This window comes from Ammodytes marinus (assembly GCF_949987685.1).
Source record: "Ammodytes marinus genome assembly, chromosome: 25".
NCBI lineage: Eukaryota > Metazoa > Chordata > Actinopteri > Uranoscopiformes > Ammodytidae > Ammodytes > Ammodytes marinus.
The window spans coordinates 116,033-123,532 of NC_137229.1; the positions used below are offsets into that span (position 1 = coordinate 116,033).

A 7,500-nucleotide genomic window follows, 5' to 3' on the forward strand; every position below is an offset into this window, starting at 1 on the left:
AACGATTGCTCGATAATTGCTCGTTAATTTTCCCGATGATCGATCAATGAAATTTCTTAAAATGCCCATCCCTATTCCCTACTATTTAGTATGCCAGAAAAAAGATTTAGGATGTCCCAATACATGCAAGTCAATTAGTATGCTGAAAATACATAAATGCCCCCACTAACTCCAATTGCATTTTGGAGTATTCGTCTTTATTCTTGACATTTCTCGACATAATGAAAAGAAAAATCTTCCTTATCTGATTTTTCTCTCTCTCCTGTCTGTGGCCCTAAAACTCTTCTGTACTTTAGTATGTAGTGTAGTAAAAAGAAAAAGTACTTTAGTATGTAGTGTAGTAAAAAGAAAGAGTACTTTAGTATGTAGTGTAGTAAAAAGAAAGAGTATGTATATTATTTACAGAGCCTAGGCTGTTTCATTCACTGGGAGAGTGTGATTAAACGGAGGATCCATGTTATTAATGATTTGCTCACATATGACTTAAAGCTGAAGGTTATTCCCCCCCACACACACACACACACACACACACACACACACACACACACACACACACACACACACACACACACACACACACACACACACACACACACACACACACACACACACACACACACACACACACACACACACACACACACACACACACACACACACACACACACACACACACACACACACACACACACACACACACACACACACACACACACACACACACACACACAGTCTTCTAAGGAAGTAGGATGTGAGAGTTATCTGCATGACACTTCACTTCAGAAACCACATTTTTCTCATTTTGGGCAAATCGCTTTTAGGTTACAACCACAATGTTAACTTTCATTTTGAATTTGGTCGCTCAAAAATACACAAGAAAGACAGACAATGACAACACAGGGTTTTTCCTGGCTCAGAATGGGCCTTTGGGGGGCAGGGTTCAACATAAATTTGTTTTCCTACTGGCTCGCCGGGCCAGTGGATCCGAGTTTTACTGGCCCCTTGTATATTTTCACTGGCCCTGCACACACTTTTTTTTTCTTCATAATTTAGTGTCAATAATTATAATACCTGTATTAGAAAAATAACCATATCTAAAGGGAATATCTATACTGTAACAGTATAGATATTCCCTTTAGATTTGGTTATGTTTCTTTTAGTTAAATGGTAAATGGACTTGTATAGCGCTATATCTCCGTTTATCACAGACCCAAAGCGCTTTACATTGTTTTTTTGTACACATTCACCCAGTCACACACACATTCATACACCGATAGCAGCACTAGGGTGCTAAGCTAACTAAGCTAACTACCGGGAGCAATTCGGGGTTCAGTGTCTTGCCCAGGGACACTTCGACATGTGGCGGGGAGACGGGGGATCAAACCTCCGACCCTGCACACCAGAGGCGAACTCCCTACCCACTTCACCACTGCCGCCCCAAGTTAATTATATGAAATGTTGATATTGCTCATACACATAATATAAAACCAGGCAAACATATTGAATTAGAAGCCTACAACTAAAAGTATGTTGAAAGAGTGGGCCAGTATTTTAAAGTCCAGTAGTTTGATGATTGTTTTTATTCTTGAATTTGGGCAGTTTAATGAATAGTTCACCTGCAGAAGTCATGATCAAACATAGGGGAAAATAAGAGATGAAGGTCTGATCATTCTTTGTGGTGTGGTAGGCTGTTTTTATTACTTTCTCTATATGCATTAGGGATGTGAATGTGTCGACCGAATGACCAGTTTTCCACTTGCGCTCAAGTTGACTTTAAAAATAGAATAGATATCCGAAAATCAGTGGGTTATGCCGTTTTTTTAATGGGAGATTTCACCGTGTACGAGTTCACGTCTGGTCATGAGCGCGCTGCAGGAGTGTCACTTCTCCATGAAGTGTCAGCTTCACATAAGAGTCCGGTGTGGGACCATTTTTTCAAACTATTGATAAAAAACAATGCAGTGCAAAATATGCAGCATAATGCTAAACGCTTGTCTAAGACTATGACGTTAAATCACCTTAGAAACACACAATGCCTTCGTCCGATCACAGCAGCGTTTCACCGTGAGATCTCGCCAGTGAGTGAGTGAGCCATCGCGCAGAAGAACTGTGGTTTGTGGCTAAAATAATAACCGGGGATATTCCCCCCGTTAGCGATTTCAATGGGAAAGACTTCCGCGATCTGATTGAATGTCTCGAGCCTGAAAACACAGTGCCAAACTGCGCAACTATAGGAACTGTACAGTGAGCGGAGTCCCTCCGTTCGTTTCTGTCTACAACCGACACAATCACCGGAGACGCATTCACAGCGTTTAAATAACGCCTCTCATTTGTATTACCATTGGGGCTTGGATGCAAATACTGTAACATTACGGCGGCAGATAAAAGAAAAGTGCAGTTATCATTTTCTGCACCTCAACCTCTGCTGTGGGAAGAAAGAAAGGGGGCAAAGTAAGTTGATTGATTTGTCGACTCGCAGGCGGACGGTAGGCAGCTCTGCCAACGGAGCGAGAGTGCGCCCGCTTGTTGCTCCGCCTGTCAAAACACCCACGCATCGGTGTCCACTGGCCTTTCATTAAAAAATATATTTTATATTAGGTTTATTATATTGAGTCTTAAATAAACACTGCTTTCATTACGACTCTCAACGCGCATTTCAATGAACCAGTCTACAAAAAGATACTGAACTGTGATTGGCCAGTCACTGGCCCGGGCGGGACAGTGACTGGCCAATCAACTTGCCCTGCATATGATTTTACTGGCCCCGGGCCAGCGGGCCATGCGTTATGTCGAACCCTGTACTTATTGTGTCATAAGAACCAGAGCGTAGCCCATAGCCTCATCTACACTGAATGGCCCTCATTTATCAATCTTGCGTAGACCAGAAAAATGGGTGTACGTACATCTCCACGCAAATCTCGGCATTTATCAATATGGACGTGAGCGTAGGGTACGCTCAAATCCCACGCCAGCTCTCAGCTCGTGTACGCAAATTTGAAAACAGCTTAGACTCGCAGTGCAGGCTGTGCCGGGTAGCCGATGACTTTGTTGGACAATTATTAGAAGATAATACAAATGCAGTGCAAATAAGACCGAAATAAAGATATTAATCACTTAAAAATGAGCAGCTTATGGTGTGCAACTGAGTAGGAGAGCTGATTCAATAGTGCGCACACAGTTGTCTCCGTTTTGGAGCAGCTGGGGGGACACTGAGGCACGGGGGCTGCATTCATTCAAAATGTTAGCCTAAGTATTAAATATGTTGTAGGCCTACACTGCTCTTTATGATACAAAAAAATACACGGCACAACAATCAGCTTAACATTTTATTTATTTGACGCACTTTGTAGATGTTAGTTCCTCTTTTAATGTGTCATTGATGCTAAAGCGAGCGATTTATTTCCACCTTAACCGGCACGTTTTTCCGATCTGCTGGTGGAGCAGCTCAGCAGGACAGTGGGCGCTCTCACAGCTGATCGCTGCCGGGTCGGCTTGTGCAGCTGACGGCCGGGCTGACCACTCGTGCCAAGCGCATGCTGTCATACAGTAAAACGCTAAATGTGTTATTTTTAGTTTTTAAAACCCTTTTGAGTAGTGCTATCTAAAAGGGCCAATACATTCTAATCATTCAAATCTCTGCAGACCTCTATTTATTTTATGGGGACCATTATCGGACAGTTGGTGCGTCTTTTTCTCCTCCACCACTTATATTATGCCCGCAGCCCCGCACCCCCAGTTGGTTGCATTTCAGAACAGCAACACGCTTTTTTTAGTGGCGATTTTGAGTCAACACCAACGCTGTTGACCGCAGCAGTTATTTCCTTCCTAACTGCTGCCTTCTGTCGTTATTTGATGCTGCTTGTAGGCTAATGCTCCGAAATGAAACTCTTTTTTTTCTACTTTCGCTGTTATTCTGTCAATTTCTACTTCAGGGAAGTGCCGTATTGCGCATATCCATGTCGCAAAACCTTTGGGCGAGGCCTCTAAACTGAGAAAATATAGGGGCGTGGTACGATTGTTTTCAGCCGCTGCATTTATCAATAATTGCGTGGCGTACGCCGAGATTGGCGAGATACGACTGTTTGATAAATCCCACGCGATACCTGGCGTAGGGAGGTATTTGCGCCAGAATCTGCACCAGTTTCCACGCAAGTTTGATAAATGAGGGCCAGTGACTGTAAAAGTTTATCAAACTTAAATGACAATATTTGGATTGATAAATATGCCTATAACTCTTTTCAGATGCTTTACTATGATGAAACTAACTCCCCACATGACAGACAGACAGACAGACAGACAGACAGACAGACAGACAGACAGACAGACAGACAGACAGACAGACAGACAGACAGACAGACACACAGACAGACACACAGACAGACAGACACACAGACAGACACACAGACAGACAGACACACAGACACACAGATATAACTAGGTCAGGAATATACCGTCACAGTGCAAACAGTGCAGAGGGTCAGGAATTCCTTTCTCGTCATGGAAAAGGATAATAAGCTTAAACCAGCGGGACAAACCTTGGCCTCAATATTCTGTTTTAAAGGTGCAGTGTCTGTCTGTCTGTCTGTCTGTCTGTCTGTCTGTCTGTCTGTCTGTCTGTCTGTCTGTCTGTCTGTCTGTCTGTCTGTGTCTGTGTGTGTGTGTGTGTGTGTGTCAGTGATTCTGGAGAACGCTTGTTGTCAAAATCACTTCTTGGTCAAAATCAGTGAATGATCCGCTACCTGTCTGTACTGTGTGTGCGCTGAAAATAATTCAGTATTGATAAGACTACACAGCCTAGGCTCTGTAAACTGGTAAGTAAACAAAGGGGCCCCACCGTAAGCTAACACAACATTCACATGTATTTACAGAGCCTAGGCTGTGTATTAACATTGGATTTATTTTCACCCACACACAGTACAGACAGGTAGCGGACCATGAGGAGATATTCACTGATTTTGACAAAAAGTGATTTTGACAACAAGCGTTCTCCAGAATCACTCACTGACACACACACACACACACACACACACACACACACACACACACACACACACACACACACACACACACACACACACACACACACACACACACACACACACACACACACACACACACACACACACACACACACACACACACACACACACACACACACACACACACACACACACACACACACACACACACACACACACACACACACACACACACACACACACACACACACACACACAGACTGCACCTTTAACTCCTTCTCAAACTGTTGTAACCTGTTAGACTCAAGCCAAGACAAGTCAAAGCAAACTTCCCTTTTCTTACACACTCACTTCCACTATACTGCTGTCACGACACGCTTTCTCACACACACACACACACACACACACGCACACACACACACACAGCACCTTCTATTGTAACCTGTTAGACTCAAGCCAAGACAAGTCAAAACAAACTTCCCTTTTCTTAGTGGTAGAAGTTACACACTCACTTCCACTATACTGCTGTCACAACACGCTTTCTCACACACACACACACACACACACACACAGAGAGAATACACACACACAGAGAGAGAAAGAACACACACACACACACACAGAGAGAGAGAGAATACACACACACACACAGAGAAAGAACACACACACACACACACACACACACACACACACACACACATAGAGAGAATACACACACACACACACACACACATAGAGAGAGAATACACACACACACACATAGAGAGAATACACACACACACACACATAGAGAGAGAATACACACACACACAGAAAGAACACACACACACACAGAGAAAGAACACACACACACACACACACACACACACACACATAGAGAGAGAATACACACACACACACACAGACACACACACACACAGAACAAGCTTTCTCACACACACACACACACACACAGAACAAGCTTTCTCACACACACACACACACACACACACACACACACACACACACACACACACACACACACACACACACACACACACACACACACACACACACACACACACACACACACAGAGAGAGAGAGAATACACACACACACACATAGAGAGAGAATACACACACACACACACAGAGAAAGAACACACACACACACACACACACATAGAGAGAGAATACACACACACACACACACACAGAAAGAACACACACACACACACATAGAGAGAGAATACACACACACACACACACACAGAAAGAACACACACACACACATAGAGAGAGAATACACACACACACACACACACACAGAGAAAGAACACACACACACACACATAGAGAGAGAATACACACACACACACACACACACACATAGAGAGAGAATACACACACACACACACACACATAGAGAGAGAATACACACACACACACACACACACACACACACACACACACATAGAGAGAGAATACACGCACACGCACACACTACTGAAAGCTAATCATCAGTGGATATACAGTAAAACAAACTTTTGGTTTCAAAACTGAGCGCGCACACACACACACACACACACACACACACACACACACACACACACACACACACACACACACACACACACACACTGGACTGTTTACACTTTGTACTATTTAAAAAGGGTAGCGGTGTCTTACTAATCAAACATTAGGATAGCGCTATATAAGCTAAGGTTAGATTATCCACCACGGCCATTAATAAACAAACCACAAACAGGTTCCCACGGATACAATTCACAATAGATTTGAGACTGAAAGGCCTACTTCACCGGTGGGAATATGAAGGTGTATTGAACTCTGAGATCCTATGTAGAATAAATGTGCAAAAATGTTAGAAATCGGTTCATCCTAGCCTGAGAAAAGGCAGAAAGAGTGTTTTATGGTCTCACTGTCTAACCCTACATTTTCACACATGGTTAAATGTAGGGTTAGGATTAACAGGACAGCTGGGCCAAGGGAAGACTGAGGGAAGACTGAGGGAAGAAAAACCTCATTCATTATATTATAATAGCGATTTTATAATGATAGAACGCCGGTTCCATATGGGTGAAGTATTCCTTTAAGACCAATTTTACCAAAAACAAAATATATAGAGAAAAACTACATAAATTTAAATAGACTACAATCAATACAGATTTAGCCAAGGGAAATAGTCAGAGCCATTAAACATGTTGAAAAATATACAAATTTATATTCGGTCACTCCAAATACACTATATGCTAAAAAGCCAAAAAATAATAATAAATGTCTCAGTGATCATATCAGTCAGATCATGCTAATGTTAATGTGTAAATTATTAAAAAAAAAAAAAAAAAAAAAAAAAAAAAAAAACATTACCGATTATTTTGAGATTTTAAATTGCATTGTAGCAATTGTCATCACAAAATAAAAATAAATAATAATTTTAAAAAATATCCTCCACGTGCCCGTATTTTTTAAATGTTGACAGATTGATTTTAGTGATTAAAAAAAACATTAAAAACATTATTCT

The 7,500-nt window shown here is 42.1% G+C and overlaps 1 protein-coding gene across 1 annotated transcript in view; it reads right to left on the bottom strand.

The window, feature by feature from the left end:
• plekhf2 (pleckstrin homology domain containing, family F (with FYVE domain) member 2) overlaps positions 1–7,500 on the bottom strand; it is a gene marked incomplete at its 3' end in the record, with an annotated part of 19,365 nt that overhangs the window by 11,236 nt on the left and 629 nt on the right. The window lies entirely within an intron of this gene.